This window comes from Megascapheus bottae, chromosome 7 (assembly GCF_031878675.1).
Source record: "Megascapheus bottae isolate mThoBot1 chromosome 7, mThoBot2.hap1, whole genome shotgun sequence".
Taxonomy (NCBI): Eukaryota; Metazoa; Chordata; class Mammalia; order Rodentia; family Geomyidae; genus Megascapheus; species Megascapheus bottae.
This window is the reverse complement of record NC_143515.1, coordinates 34,751,193-34,768,095: the sequence shown is the minus strand read 5'-3', so window position 1 is coordinate 34,768,095 and position 16,903 is coordinate 34,751,193. Positions and strand designations below refer to the sequence as shown.

General features: G+C 40.8%; 1 protein-coding gene across 3 annotated transcripts in view; it reads right to left on the bottom strand.

Moving 5' to 3' along the window:
• Paip2b (poly(A) binding protein interacting protein 2B) overlaps positions 1–15,286 on the bottom strand; it is a 28,972-nt gene extending 13,686 nt beyond the window's left edge. Inside the window, exons 1-2 of one of the 3 annotated variants that reach the window (XM_090336729.1) lie at positions 15,103–15,286; positions 14,373–14,445 (exon numbers count right to left, since the gene is read on the bottom strand). The gene's annotated coding sequence lies outside the window, so the exon portion shown is untranslated. Of the gene's footprint in view, positions 1–14,372; positions 14,446–14,543; positions 14,631–15,102 lie in introns of those variants that run through there. The other 2 variants (XM_090336730.1, XM_090336732.1) reach the window with 2 other exon arrangements.
• Between the last annotated feature and the right edge of the window lie 1,617 nt (positions 15,287–16,903).

Here is a 16,903-nt window from a genome sequence, read left to right as displayed (position 1 = left end):
GCCACTCCTAGTCCCCTAAGAGAGAACCTGTTCGATTATCAGTTTTCTGATTTTTGCTGAGCTGAATATTTTCACTGGCCATTTTTTTTAACTCCTCTCTTCTCCTTTTCCTTATTGTTTGTAAGAAGTTTTATTGCATTTGTCATATTTTTTTAAAAAAAACAAAACAATTATAAAGGGCCAGGAGTATAGCCTAGTGGTAAAGTGCTCACCTAGCATGCAGGAAGCCCTGGGTTTGATTCCTCAGAACCACATACACAGAAAAAGCTGGAATTGGTGCTGTGGCTCAAGTGGCAGAGTGCTAGCCTTGAGCACAAACTGTTCAAGGACAGTGCCCAGGCCCTGAGTTCAACCCCAGGACAGGCAAATAAAGAAAAACAAACAAACAAAAAGTTATAAAATGAGCTTTAAATGAAAAATAACTCAAATACATATAAGGATCAAGGTACAAAGCCAGACCATGCAGAAGCCAGAAGCAGAGCTGTGGCTCCTGTGGTTGAGCACTAGCATTGAACTGAAAAAGGGACAGTACTCAGGCCCTGAGTACTAGGCCTGAAAAAAAATAATCATGTTGCCTTTATACCTTCTAGCCTTAAACTTTTCTGTAGCCTATGTATGTATATCCATCCACAGCTCTTAAAGATGAACACAGAACTGGATTTGTATCTCAATAGTAAAGAGTTCACATATACTGTGCAAAGTTCTGAGATCAAAGTCAGCACGACAAATAAGTTAGTTGATTAAATAAGAATAAAAGTCCTGTATGTACTAAAATAATTGTTTACTTGGTTTCTAAATCTCTGTATTTTTGCTATCATGTATTTTTTTCTACTCTTTATCTAAATCTTAACATATCCTTAAAAATCATTCCAGTCTCTATTTACTTCCTTCTTTTGTTGTTGTTGTTGTTTTGGGGGTTTTTTTTGGGGGGGGGCATTACTGGGGCTTGAATTCAGGGCCTGGGCACTGTCCTTGGGTTTGCTTAAGGTTAGCACTCTAACACCTGAGCCACAGCACCACTTCCAGATTTTTTTCTATGTATCATGGTACTGAGGAATTGAACCCAGATCTCTATGTATGCTAGGCAAGCAACTTACCACTAGGCTAAACTCCTGGCTCCTCAATTTATTTCCTTCTTGCTTCTAAGCTACTGTTCCCAGGGAGTCTAATGTTAATCATTTAATTATTCTGTTTTTACGTGCATCATTTTTCTCCTAGAAATTAAGATTCTCAACTCTTGAGAAACAAGACTGAAGTTTATGCATTCTGTAATTTACAACATTAGGTATACCATAAATACATGCCATTTAATTGTGCTATGGTAATTTTTTGCTATTTTTCCTTCAAAACTCTATGCCCACTCCCATCCATCTGAGGGCTTCTTTCAATTCCCTCTAATAAATTATTTTCCTCTTGTTTTCATCTTGGCCACACTTCTGAAAATGTTTATCTGCTTCTGAGAATAGTAAAGAAATCCTGCTAATCATCTTTAAAATTTCTGCAATCTCCTTATCTATTATGGACATTAGAAATCACATCACCTATAAATACGAAAATAATAGAAAAATGATTCATTGAGAGTTCGAAAATAATTTCATTTAAAATAGAACTCATTTAACTCACCATAGGTTTTAGTAGGGCACCTAGAATGAAATATATCTTTCTTGCATATTTTAGGTAGATACAGGCAACTCTCTCTATATAGTACAGGTCCTCAACTTCAATAGGTAACAGGTTATACTGTACTTTTATTTCCAAAGATTTCTTGAGTGCAGTGATTTCTGTTAATATGTAAAACATCCATGGACAATGAGTTCTATTTTCTAGAACATCTTCCTTTGTCCAAAAAATAAACCCTGAGTGAGCATGATTGTAAGGAAAGAGAAGGCAGAGAAAAAAAAAAAATAACCCTTCTGACTAAAGGCAAAGCCCAGACAGCAAATTACAGGATGTACTAGTTCATGAGAAAGGGGATGGAGAATGACTATAAACTGAGTGTGGAGATATTACCTGTGATTTAATGACATATATATCTTGGGTTTCATCTAAAAACCAGAATCTTGGTTATTTCAGTTTGGCTTCAGAGTAAGAAAGGCAAAAAATAGTCATTTTATCTTTGCTATATTTTATTAATATATTTATTTTTTTTCTAGTGCTGAGGAATGAACTCTGGGCCTTGTGCATCCAGAGCTCCACCACTGACTAACACCCTCACTCAGACTACAGTCTTTTGTTATAATGTATGTAGAGGTCCTTTAGGCTTCAAAAAGACATTCTGCCCTTCCTTTGCCACTTCCTTTTTTCTTTTAAATCAGGCCACAGAAACTACAATTTCTCTCTCCTGGCAGGTCATAAAAACTAAAAGTATAATCTTCCTTAATCTTGGTACGGGCCATGAGAAATTTTCTTGCCTACCTTGTTCCACTAGTAGATCAAAGATATCCCTATTTCAGAAGTATTTTCTCCCATAGCTAGAAAAGTGAATGCTGTATAGAAATGCCAAGAAGAATATGAACAAACAAACTTTACTGGATTTCTCCAATCTATTAGTATTAGATCATATCCTTTTGGTTCGATCACACTGTCACACAGTTGTTCATGTTTCAATTATGCTATACAATAAAATCTTCATAAAAAAAAAATCCAATGAGGCCAGAAGCCTTGAGAAAGCCCAAGGACAGTGCCTAGGCCCTGAGATCAAGCCCCAGAACTGGCAAAACATAAATAAACAGTAACAAAAACAATAATCCTGTGAGGCAATGGCTGTCTTTACCTTCATTTTTCTTTTTTTTTTTTTTTGCCAGTCCTGGGCTTGAGCTCAGGGCCTGAACACTGTCCTTGGACTTTCTCAAGGCTAGAGCTCTACCACTTGAGCCTCAGCACCACTTCCGGCTTTTTTCTATGTATGTGGTACTGAGGAATTGAACCCGGGTCTTCATGCATGCTAGGCAAGCACTTTAACCACTAGGCCAAACTCCCGGCCCCTTACCTTCATTTTTCTGATAAATTTTCTGTAGTTCTGATTCATTAAACACCTTGCTGCCAGGTGCTGGTAGCTCACTTCTATAATCCTACTCAGGAAGCTGACATTTGAGGATTGCAGTTCAAAGCCAACCTAGGCAGGAAAGTCTGTGAGACTCAAATGTCTAATTAACCATGAAAAAACCAGAAGTGGTGCTGTGGCTCAAAGTAGAAGAGCATTAGCCTTGAACCAAAGTGCTCAAGTGCTGAGAGCATCCAGGCTCACGGTTTAAGCCCCACAACTAGAAAATAAAACAAAACAAAAAAGGGCTGCACACTGGTGGCTCACATCTAGCTACTAAGGAGGCTGAGGAATGAGGATGTTTGAAGTTAGCACAGACAGAAAGGTCCCTGAGATGCTAACCTCCAATAAACCGTTCAGAAAAAGCTAGAAGTGGCACTATGGATCAAGTGGTGGAGTGCTAGCCTGAGCAAAAGAAGCTTAAGTACAACGCCTAGGCTCTGAGGAATTTTTTTGCTCTTGTTTTTTTGAGACAGGATCTTCCTAAGTTACTCAGGCTAGCTCCAAACTTGTGATACTTCTGCCAACATGCCCAGAAAGCTCATGCTTTATAACCATTATTCACTATAGTTCCAGAATGGCTATGTTAATTTTTTTTCTCAAATACTGCAAATGGAGAGCAGAGAACCAAGCTGAAGAAACATGATATGCAACAAAAGCACTGAAGTCTGTGGAAGGAAAATATGAACAAGGTCAATTCACATGCTCTTGTATTTAAATGGGAATAAATTATATTCTATTACTTGAGTGGTCTTTATCCTGTCTAGTGTGAAACCTTATCCTTTTTGTTTAGAATATTAATGTTTGTGGTGATGAGCACTGCACTAGCTACACTGGAACAATACATAACTAAGAACAGCATCTTGCTAAAATCTGAAATATTCAGAATTCTTTTTTTTTGGGGGGGGGGGGTCATGGGGCTTGAACTTGGCCTGGGCATGTCCCTGAGCTCTGCTCAAGGCTACCCCCGTACCTCTGGACCTGGGTGCTGTCCCTAAACTCTTCAGCTCAAGGCTACCACCCTACCCTAGAGCCACAGCCCCACTTCCCATTTTCTAGAGATTAATTAGAGATGAGAGTCTTGTGGTTGTTTTCCCAAGGCTGACTTTGAACTGTGATCCTCAGATCACAGCCTTCCTGAGTAGCTAGGATTACAGGCATGAGCCAACCCTGGCTTGAAATATTCAGAATTTTTTTTTTTTTTTTGCTAGTCCTGGGCTTGAGCTCAGGGCCTGAGCACTGTCCTTGGACTTTCTCAAGGCTAGAGCTCTACCACTTGAGCTTCAGCACCACTTCCGGCTTTTTTCTATGCATGTGGTACCGAGGAATCGAACCCGGGTCTTCATGCATGCTAGGCAAGCACTTTAACCACTAGGCCAAACTCCCGGCCCCAATATTCAGAATTCTTAATCTCATTACCTTACAGGGTTCAGATCCTCTGTGGAACCCTACTTCAAGATAAGAACAATTCTCAAGACTGTTTACATCAGAATTACTCAGTCTTTGAGATTTCACATATCAGTGATTTTTTTTTAAACATTGAAGAACATATGAAATTAAAATTTATATTTTTGGTAATACTGGGATTTGAACTCAAGGCCTCATGCTTACTAAGCAGGTACTCTAACACTCAAGCTATATTCCCATCCCCTTTTTTGCTTTAATTTTTTAGAGTCTTCTATGCTTTTGCCTAGGGCTAGCTTTGAACTTTGATCCTCTCATTTCCATCAGTGGCTGGGATTATAGGTGTGTATTTCAATGCCCACGTGTAAGTTTTTTAGACGAAATAAATATCATTTTATGGCCAGTAGCTGTGGTTGCAGTGGCTCATGCCTATAATTCTAGCTATTCAAGAGGCTGAGATCTGAGGATGGCAGTTCAAAGCCAGCCCTGGTACTAAAGACTGTGAAACTATTACCTCCAATTTAATCACTAGAAAACCAGAAGTGGTACTGTGACTCCAGGGATAGGGTGGTATCCTAGAGCTGGATTGCTTAGGGACAAAGCCTACGCTCAGGAGTAGGTCAGTAGCCTTGAGCTGAAGAACTCAGGGAGAACACCCAAGCCCAGAGTCTAAGCCCCACCACCAACCAAAAAAAAAAAAAAAAAATCATTTTATAAAGGGTTATTTAGCCCTCAAGAAAAATCTTAGTTCAATGCAAAATTTGTTAATCTGAATAAACAAATTTATGAAAAATACTATGTAATCTTTTTCTTTCTTTTTTTTTTTTTTGTGTGTGTGTGTGGGGGGGCCATTGGGCTTGTACTCGGGCTTGGGCACTGTCCCTGAGCTCTTCAACTCAAGGCTAACACCCTACCCCTGGAGCCTCAGCCCTACTTACCATTTTCTAGTGATTAATTTGAGAACAGTTTCTTGTTCTTTAGTGCCCAGGCTGGCTTTGAACCGAGATCCTCAGATCTCAGCCTCTGAGTAGCTAGGATTACAGGTGTGAGCCATCTTGCCTAACACTATGTAATCTTTATTTTCCTTATTTCACAATCTGGCTTGATCTGAGGCTTACTCCCAGTCAACTACATAAAATAATTTAAGAGAGTAGATCAAAATATAGACCCTAAGACTTCATTCCAAGAAATTATGAATCAAATGGCATCCCACCCCCAATCTATACTGTTTTGTTTTACTTCAAAAAATGTCTGAGTTCTTTCTGATACATAACCAAGCCTCAGAATCAATAGTGTAGTTTTACACTCCCCTTTCCTCATTCAAACTCTTTGTAAAAGAGGATAGGAGGACAAAATAGGAATATTCCCAAGTTAGGAATCTGCCCAACCCATCGTATATAGTGCAGCAATTTCTCCAGTCTGGCCTGCAATAACTGGTCAAGTTGAAAACTGAAGCTAACAGCAGAGGAGCAATAGAAATTAGAGAGTTGACAAGCAAGAAAAACTTGTTGAAGTAAAACTCCTTTATGAAAGGTGTGGCTTCTAGAATTTCCTTTCTCTTCATATGATGCCTAAGTTCATCACAGATACCTAAATAAATAACGATTAAAAAATTCAGTAGGCCAGAAGTTTGGCCTAGTGGTAGAGTGCTTGCCTACCATGCACAAAGACCTGGGTTTGATTCTTTGGTATAGCATACATAGAAAAAAGCTGGAAGTGGTGCTGTGGCTCAAATGGTAGGTCTCTAGCCTTAAGAAAACCCAGGTACAGTGCTCAGGTGCTGAGTTCAAGCCCTGGAAGTAGCAAAAAAAAAATGTGTGCAGTAGACATATGCACACAATATGCACAATATATATATATTGACACACACACACATATGTATTCCATTCTTTCACAGCTATCTCTAGTTTGCAGTTCTTAGGCTAAGAGCATAATTTGATAATTTGACTTTCAGTTTTTATCTTCAACAGGATTTCAACATGGCTGGGAATATAGCTTAGTGGTAGAGTGCTTGCCTAGCTTGCATGCAGCCCTGGGTTCAATTCCTCAGTACTACAATAAACACACACACACACACACACACACACACACACACACACACACACACACACACACACACAGAGCCAAAAGTGGCTCTGTGGGCTCAAGTGGTACAGTGTTAGCCTCCAGCAAATAAAGCTCAGGGACAGTAGACAGTGTCCAGGCCCTGAGTTCAAGCCCCAGAACTTCAGGGGGAAAAAAAAAGGTCACAACAATTACCAGGATCACCACAGATAATACAATGAGTAATCTCTAAAAACAACAACAAAAAAGCCAGAATGGTGGTTCCTGCCTGTAATTCTAGCTACTCAGGAGGCTGAGATCTGAGGAACATGGCTCAAAGCCAGCCTGGGCACAAAAGGACCTGAGACTCTTATCTCCAATTGACCACTAGAAAATGGGGGTAGGGTGGTAGCCTTGAGCTGAAGAGCTCAGGGACAGTGCCCAGAACCAGAGTTCAAGCCCCGAGACTTAACAAAAAAAAAAAGTTGAGGTGAGTCTAGCACAAATGATTTTATACATTCTCCAACATTCCAGTATGATAAAATAGTTATAGTGATTTTTCTGTATGGAAAAAGTTGATTTCATTATCTCAAATTATTGTTAAAAAAAAAAAAAACATGGGGGGGGGAGGGAAATGGGGACCAAGACATGAGAAAGGGTATCAATGTATGTGAATCAATGCACCTTCTATCTGGCGAATATAATGTAACCCTTCCATTAATTACAATAAAAAATATATGAAAAAACAGGCCGGGAGTTTGGACTAGTGGGGAGTTTGGACTAGTGGTTAAAGTGCTTGCCTAGCATGCATGAAGACCCGGGTTCAATTCCTCGGTACCACATATAGAAAAAAGCCGGAAGTGGTACTGAGGCTCAAGTGGTAGAGCTCTAGCCTTGAGAAAGTCCAAGGACAGTGCTCAGGCCCTGAGCTCAAGCCCAGGACTGGCAAAAAACAAAAAAACAGGTCCAGGAGTTTGACCTAATGGTAGTGTACTTGCCTAGCATACATGAAAATTCAGGTTCGATTCCTTGGTACCACATACATGGAAAAAAAAAAGCCAGAAGTGATGCTGAGGCTCAAGTGGTAGAGCTCTAGCCTTGAGAAAGTCAAGGACAGTGCTCTGGCCCTGAGCTCAAAGCCCAGGACCGCCCCCCCCCCCAAAAAAAAAAGTTGGAAGTGGCGCTGTGGCTCAAGGAGTAGGGCAGTAGGCTTGAGCTGCAGAGCTCAGAGACAATGCCCAGTCCCAGAGTTCAAGTGCCATGATAGAGAAAACAAAATAAAAAACCCCCGAAAAACAAAAACAAAAAAAAATCCAAGCCCAAACAATAAATATGGCTATCCTTAAAAACACATAAAACAGGGGCCGGGAGTTTGGCCTAGTGGTTAAAGTGCTTGCCTAGCATGCACGAAGACCCGGGTTCAATTCCTCGGTACTCCACATACATAGCAAAAAGCTGAAAGTGGTGCTGAGGCTCAAGAGGTAGAGCTCTATCCTTGAGAAAAGTCCAAGGACAGTGCTCAAGCCCTGAGCCCAAGCCCAGGACTGGCAAAAAAAAAAAAAAAAGAACACATAAAACATTCAATTTAATAAGCACTCAAAACACTTTATCAGTTTAAAAAGAACTAAGAAAAAGTAAACATGTGTTTTCTAAAGTTAGGCAAAAAAGTAGAAAAAACAAAAGTAAATAAAAATAATTCCTATTTTCATAATTGCTAAGTCAATTTGACTAGGTCTCCAGTGTCTCTTTTACCTCAACTCAAAACAATGCTGGATATGTCCCATACTTAGTGTTTCTTATACTCTAAGACCAAATAAAGTTTCTTTCAGAACTAGAACTTTATGATTCACATGTAGTAAACAGCAGTGGTTCTCAACAATGTAGTGCCCAGACCAGTAACATCAGTATTACCAGACAACTTGTTTGTAAAGTAAATTCTCAGGTCCCACCCTACACCTGCAATTGGAGCATGGCCCAGCAATGTGTCTTGTAACAAGGCCTCCAAACGATTATGATGCATATACATTTGAGAGCCTCAGGTATTCAGCAGGTAGAAAACACTTTTCTTCTGTAGGTTCAAAGGCAGGGTGGTGTACATTTTATCTAGCTATGAAATAATGTTTGTTTAAAATATCTTTTTACTACTCTCACCTTCCCTTTATCTAATTGTTTTCTCTTTATGAGTTAAATAAAAAAACAACCTGCAAAGGAAAGATTTAGTTAAAAAGTATACTTACACAGCCAGGCCCTGATGGCTCAAGCCTGTAATCTACTCAGGAGGCTGAAATCTGAGGATTGCAATTTGAAAGACAGAAAAGTCTCCAATAAACTACTCAGAAAAAGCCAGAAGTATCTCCAAGTAACCACCAGAAAACTGGAAGTAGAGCATTTTCTTACACCTAGTAGAGAGTTAACATTTTTTAATTTTTTTCATCTTCATAGTTTCAAGATTCGATAAAATGAGAAAAAGCTATTTTCAAAAGCTTCTAAGATGGGCAAAGTTTTATTGCATTAATTTTTGCTTTCTGTGGGAATAAAGGAGAACATTACTAGGTACATTTTGTATATATGCTACAAAACTAATCAGAGCTGTTCAACACTATTACACCAAAGGTTTTGTAAGCTGTGGGACAATGAATTTAATACTTCTGTACTAGCACCAAAGCCTATATTGAAAAAAGACACCAAAAAAAAAGACTAGCAAACAAAACTAAACTCACTGCAGAGCTACCTTGTGTACTGCTCCTCTAAACACCAAAATTACCTCATTTCATTAAAAGTTTGCTTTGAGCTGGGGGTATAGTTCATGGGTAGTGCTTGTTTAGCACATACAAGTCAGTGGCTTCTATCCTCAGAATCAAAAAATAATGACAATGTGAAGACACATAGCTTCACATCTATGAGACAACTACAATCTCAAAACAAACATAAGATTAAGAGATTTTTTCATTTCAAAAAGCAGAAGATTCCCCCAAAATTGTTTCAAAACATAAAGAAATAAATAAAACTTCTTATCATTTGCATACAGGCAGTTCAACATATGAAACAAAAAAATTAGCACAAAAGAAAACAAAACATGCTGATTTTTATGCTTTATACACATTTCAAATAGGAATGTAAACAAGAAAAAGCAAGCAGTTTACTTTAAAAAAAATTACTTTGGTGGACCAGGAGTTTGACCTAGTGGTAGAGTGCCTGCCTAGCAAGCACGAAGACCCAGGTTCAATTTCTTGGTACCATATGCATAAAAAAAGCCAGGAATGGTGCTATGGCGCAAGTGGTAGAGCTCTAGCCTTGAGAAAGCCCAAGGACAGTGCTCAGGCCCTGAACTCAAGCCCCAGAACAGGCAAAAAAACAACTTTTGTCTAAGTTAGTCCAGAAATTCAAGGATGGATTAATACTAAATCTAAAAATGTATACTATCATACCAACAAGCAAAGTAAAAAAAAAAAAAAAAAAAAAAAAACAAGGGCTGGGAATGGGGCTTAGTGGTTGAGTGCTTCCCTAGCATGCATGAAACCTTAAGTTTGATTCCTCAGCACTACATAAAGAGAAAAAGCTAGAAATGGCATTGTGGCTCAAGTGGTAGAGTAAAAGATGCTCAGGGAAAGAGCCCAGGCCCTGAGTTCAAGCTCCAGGACTGGCAACTACATGATCTCACTAGCTGGTTGAACTGTGTTTAATAAAACTCAGTGGGCTGCAGTGCCACAGGCACTTGCCTAATTGTTTGCTTTTTATTTCTGTTGTTACTTTTTCTATCTACTAGAAGTATTTAGTAAACCACATCATCTTTGTGCCTTTGCTGTTCACTACTTGGAATTTGCCTAGAAAACATTCCTACTCATCCTTGTAAGAATCAGCTTAAGGGGCCGGGAGTTTGGCCTAGTGGTTAAAGTGCTTGCCTAGCATGCATGAAGACCCGGGTTCGATTCCTCGGTACCACATACATAGAAAAAAGCCGGAAGTGGTGCTGAGGCTCAAGTGGTAGAGCTCTAGCCTTGAGAAAGTCCAAGGACAGTGCTCAAGCCCTGAGCTCAAGCCCAGGACTGGCAAAAAAAAAAAAAAAAAAAGAATCAGCTTAAGGGCTGACAGTGGTAGCCCAGTGGTAGAGCATATGTAAGGCCTTGGGTTTAAGACCCAACAGACCCGTGGTTATGAGGGTAGCATATATAATATCTTCTTTGAGAAGCTTTTGCATTCTCCCATCCTTTCAGGAAAAATTAACAATTCCCCAAATCATATATCTGTGAGTCCATTACTACATTTCAAGCTTTGACCTAATGCCAAAGACAAGAGACATAAAGCTGACGTCATAGAAGTCTAATAAAGATGACATAGCCATATGAACAAATAATCACATTTTAACAATATTAAATGTAACACCAAGAAGATGAATATTTAACATATGTAAATTATTGTGTTAGATGGAAACTCTAGGACTTCAGTTATCTTCTGAAGAAAAGAAACTATCTCCAAGAAGTTCTTCATATACTTTAACCCGTGACACAGATGATGAATGAAACCAATCCTATTTCTCTAGAGAAGAATTCAGTGCCTCAGTTCAAGAACAGGCTGAACTTGAAAGAAATCCACAACCAAGAACCTGACTTGACTCAAAATTTCTGCTTGAGACAGGGTTCTTCCATTTTAGAAGTTTCCAGATCAATCAAATCAGATGTTATAAAAATATTTGTGGACAAAGTACAAGAAGACTGGTGTTTAGAGCTCAAATCCTATCCTAAATACTACTAAATTATTATTATATAAAGTTTCAAAAGCACTAGTGCCAAAAGACAACATGGATGATAAAATGATCTCCTATTTACATTTATGTCTACCCTCACCACCCGTTAGTATATATACATACTTCTTTCCTGAAACTCACAAGATTCTAATAAAATTAAAAAACAGACTCAAAAGTCAGAGTCCTTAAACAAATTTGATCACTTGGTAGTTGACAGAGGCTGGAATTTTGGTCCCTATGATTCTTCTATAATAGTTCTACAAGTTACTTGGGCAAATGTCCTCAAAAATCAACAAATGACAATACAGATTGACATAGGTCAATGGGGAGAAATTTGGAAGAGTTTATGTACAAGAGTGAAACAGAAATGTTCTGGAAGTATGCTTGGGAATGTGAAGTGAGAGGGAGCACACTTTAACCTCTCCCTGAGTATCAAACTTTCTTAAGGGAATCTACGGGGCAGAACCTCAGTCTGTATCTTGTTTACCACCATTTAAAGCAGAGTATGATTTACAGCACGAGCTTTGTAAATACTTGATGAAAGAATAACTTCTTTGGGCCCGGAGTTTGGCCTAGTGGTTGGCTGAGTGCTTGCCTCGCATGCACGAGGACCCGGGTTCGATTCCTGAGTACCACATACATAGAAAAAAGCCAGAAATGGTGCTGAGGCTCAAGTGGTAGAGCTCTAGCCTTGAGAAAGTCCAAGGACAGTGTTCAGGCCCTGAGCTCAAGCCCAGGACTGGCAAAAAAAAAAAAAAAGAATAACTTCTTTGGTGAAAGAAGCCACAGGATCATTTTATGGAGTATTTGGTAGAGTGTCATGGGGGTCACCCACAAGCATTACTATTTGCAAATTTGCCTTGCTCGTAAATTTTATGTGTGACCCTTAAATTAGTATTGACAGCACTCTGGAGGTTATTCATAGATACATATATGGTGGCAAAAATGGATTCTTCCTCGCATATATCCCAAACTAAGGTAGAATAAAGTACCATACTGGGCCTTCTTACACAGAAATGGCAAAAGGGAAGAGACAGTAGGGGGCAGCGTAGTGCAGTGCAAGAAACTAATTTGGGGGCCAAAGGGATACAGTTTAAATTCTAACTCCAGCACCTGTTAGTGGGGGCAGCCTCAGGAAAGCCACTTAACACTTTTCGACCTCATTTTCTCCTTTGTAAAATAAAGAAAACAGAATGAATTGTTTTTAGGATTCAAAATTCTGTATTCAGGAAATGGTACCTTGGGAAGTCTAGAGTTCTGGGAGATAAGGCCAGAATATGTAAGTGCTTCTTTATATCTTGTACACACACTGAACTTCAGAACCTCTCTTTGTCCTTATTGGTTTATTACATCTCTCTTTCACTAAATTGTGAGCTCTTTAAAGTCCAGGTCTCTAGGAAAACATAGCTGTAGTGCTCTAAATTTGCAAACAAGTAATCACTACACACAAATATATCTGTGTGTGTGTGTGCGCGCGCGCGCGAGTGCATGTATGTATGTGTGTGTGTGTCGGTCCTGTCCTTGAACTCAGGGCCTGGGCACTGTCCATGGCTTCTTTTGCTAAGGCTGGCACTCTACCACTTGAGGCACATCTCCACTTCTGACTTTGTTTTTTTTGTGATTAAGAGTCTCATGGATGTTTCTGTGCAGGCTGGCTTCAGACCCAGAGTTTCAGATGCCAGCCTTCTGAGTAGCTAAGGTTACAGGCAAGAGCCACCAGTGCCTGGCAATAACTGATTTTCAACTGCATTTTTCCCCCCTTTTTTGTCGGTTGTGGAGCTTGGACTCTGGGCCTAGGTGCTGTCCCTGAGCTCTTCAGCACAATGCTAGAGCTCAACCACTTGAGCCACTGCGCCACTTTTGATTTTCTGGTGGTTAATTGGAGATAAGAGTCTCATGGACTTTAGTGCCTGGGCTGGCTTTGAGACATGATCCTAGATCTCAGCCTCCTGAGTAGCTAGAATTACAGGTGCAAGCCACCAGTGCCTGGCTCAACTGCACTCTTATCAATTCATAACAGTGACTAACTCAGAGATGTACAATTAGTCCATAATTTGATGACTGCTATAACTCATATTGTATAATTATTTTGATTATTTTTAATACCTTGGCGTTTGTTAGAATAGCTTTAAGATCTTACTCTCTTTAGTGTACTTTTTAACAATCCTCAAACATATGGCTCATTAGATAATATGTCTATATATGCAAGGTAACAAAACACAAGAAAGCAGATATATATGTATATATATATATATATATATATATATGTCACAAGTAGGGTAAAGAAAACAAGATTTTTTTTTCATGATAGCTCACAGACTCCTAGATAAAAGATAGTGAACATGATGTTAAAGTCACAGCTTACATTTCTCCATTGAAAACTAGGAAAAACAATTCCAGTTTATATAAAATCATGAGAGTAAACACTGTGAAAAGGTTTTGTGTGTGTACATGTATGTACATATATATGTATATATGCTAGTTTTTTCCCTCCAGTCCTCCCTTCCCTCCCCTATATCTCTTTCATACACATAGCCTCAATCTTATTGACCTTACTCCAACACTTCAATTTCTTCTAATTTTCACAATAAAATCATCATTGTCAAATTTCTTAATATTATTAAACCTGTAAAATTTCAAAAACAAGAGTGGTACTTCTGCTTTTCCCCCACAAAAACCTCAGCATAATTTTATTTAAGTACAAGACACTATGATTATCTGGAAACATATGGTTAGAACCGGCACCATTGAAAACCAAATGACTATACCATGAAGGTAAATACCAATACTCTATAAAAAGAGAATATACAATGCTGTTTCTAAACAGACTCACTGTTATTATTCATTCGTAGATTAGGTGTGAGCAAATTAAAACATGCTACAGTATGTCCTATATTTTTTAACTAGGCTGGCCAGGCCCTTATACTGGAAAGTCTTAGGCTTTAGTTAAGCTCTTTAAAACATAGTCTAATTCCATCCACTTAAACAATGATAAAATTTAAATCTGCTGCTGCCAATAATCTTTTTCACTGCATCGTCACCAATTACCATCGAAAGAACTTTTACTGAGATAAAGATTCAAGAACGGTGTAATGACCAAATATCAAGTAAAACAACAACCCGATTTACGTTCCCCACCTTGCAAAGCTCCCAGCTCAGTGTATTTTGCTTGTCTCAACTTCTGCCTCTCTGGCGCTCACCTTTCAGGTACCTGAAAGAGCCAAGTAGTAAGTGTTCGTTTCCAGGGAAGGTGGCAGCTGAAATTTACCGGTGATGGGGAGGGGCGGGGGAGGAGGCTAAAGGACTCACGCGTGGAAGACCTCGCAAAAAGCAGTGGTGAGGGTTTCTGAGTCTAATGACGGATGGAGAATGAGGGCCGAGTAAAAGGGGGGAGGTGGAGTGCCAGAACGCAGAAAGCGCGTGGGGGGGAGGGGGGCGCCCTCTATGGGGGAGGGGCCAAACACGCAACTCCTCCCGGCTCCGACTGGAGAAAGGGCGCGGGGCCGAGAGGTGCGGTGCAGCACTGGTCAATTTGCCTCGCGGTGTCGACCCAAGTACTACCGAGAGCCACAAGCCCGAGAACCCGATCCACGTGTTAGAAAAGGACTGTGAAAAACAGAAGTGCCAGTGAGAGAAAAAGGGACCGAGCGACCGATGGGATCCCCAGGGACAGGGGTGACCCAAACGGACGCCCGTCCTCACGGACCGCCCCGACCTGGGACCCCGCGGGCTTCCTCTCCTCACCAAGCTCCCTAGCGGGAGCGCGCCGCGCTCACAGCCTTGACGGCGGCGGAAAGAGGGGCGCAGAGACACCCCCCTCCCCCGAGATCCGCCGGTCCTTTCCTCGCAGCCCGGACGCCGAGCTCACCAGGGCTGATCAGAAGCCTCGCCTCCGGACTGTAATCTGCCACTCCGAGGAGAGTCAAAGCCGGCCCCGCGAAGAACACCGTCGCCAGGACAGTCTCGGCCTCTAGTACCAAAACGTGAGCCACAGCACTGGACAAGCGCCTCTAACACTCCTGGTTACCTCTTACTGCACACTGGCTTCTCACCCCGCCCCCGGAACCAAGCTATTGGTTGCTGGGCACCGCCCCATTCGCCTATTGGGCCGTAGAGGACGCCGCTCAGGCGCCAAGGAGAGAATATGCGATTTTTATTGGTTTGAATGTAAAGAAGTGCCCACCCACTCCCTCAGAAGTTGCAGTTGGTGATTGGTTTTAATGTATGTCCTTTCGTTCTCCTCGTTCTTTTCCTCGGTGGAACACCGCCTTGCAGGAGCCCCTGGCTCTGATAGGCTGGAAGGACGTTACGTTAGCCCATGATAGGCATTGGGCCAAGGATGGGGACGGCCCCCAACGTGAAGGAGGAGCTCTAGACGCAGCAGCTCTAGGTTTGTTTACACAAGCTCTTGCTTGTGCTTCGTCCATTGGCTGAGAGGGCAGCCATTCCTGCAGGATTTAGCCACTCAATGTTGTGGGGAACGGTGAGGGGTGTGGGGGTGTGGGGGGAAATGGAGGACTGGCCTCTAGCGGCAAGGATTTCCCTTGCTGTCAATTACCTAGAGAGGATTTTGATCAAAACTAGCTCGGATCTGGTTCTAGGTTTAGCCCAGAAAATTAGGGAGTCGGCTTAATGGAGACACTGTAAGGAAGCAAAAGGCACTTGCACGTTTTAGAAGGATATCTACCTTCTTTGGTGTTGTAAGCACCTCTCTCTCTCTCTGTCTCTCTGTCTCTGTCTCTGTCTCTCTCTCTCTGTCTCTCTCTGTCTCTCTCTCTCTGTCTCTCTCTCTCTGTCTCTCTCTCTCTGTCTCTCTCTCTGTCTCTCTGTCTCTCTGTCTCTCTGTCTCTCTCTCTCTCTCTCTCTCTCTCTCTCTCTCTCTCTCTCTCTCTCTCTCTCTCTGTGTGTGTGTGTGTGTGTGTCTGTCTCTCTGTCTCTCTGTCTCAGTCTCTCTCTCTCTCTCTCTTTCCAGTCCTGGGGCTTGAACGCTGTCCCCTGAGCTTCTTTTGCAAAGGCAGGTGCTCTACTACACAGCGCCACTTCTGGCTTTTTTGAGTAATTTACTTGAGATAAGAATCTCATGGGGACTTTCCTGCCTGGGCTGGCTTTGAACTGTGCTTCTCAAATCTCAGCCTCTTGAGTAGCTGGGATTACAGGCCTGAGGCAGCTGTGCCCGGCTAGGAAGTTGATATATCTTTATGGGCTTATTACTTTATACATCATTATTTTTTCCCACTCCTTCTGCTGACTATATACATGACGCAAATTAGAGGCTTAGTGAAGAAATGATAATGATAACGAAGATAATTACATAATTTCAGATAATTACATACTATTTACTTAAATAACATTAGAAGTAAATAACACTTTCCCTATTTCCTTCCCTCCCGAGGGAATCTTCACTTCTCTCGTACTCTCTGTAACCTCTAGATAGCTAATCTACTTTGAAGTTCTTTTTAAAATTAACTTATTTTTTTAGTGCATGTTAATTGCAATGAGTTTTTCATTGTCTTATTTCCATACATGCAAATAATGTATTTTGATTATATTCACCCCCTCTTATACTACCCTTGCTTAACTTCTTTCCCTCATTTTCTCACTTTTTTTTTTTTTTTTTTTGCCAGTCCTGGGGCTTGAATTCAGGGCCTGAGCACTGTCCTTGCCACAGC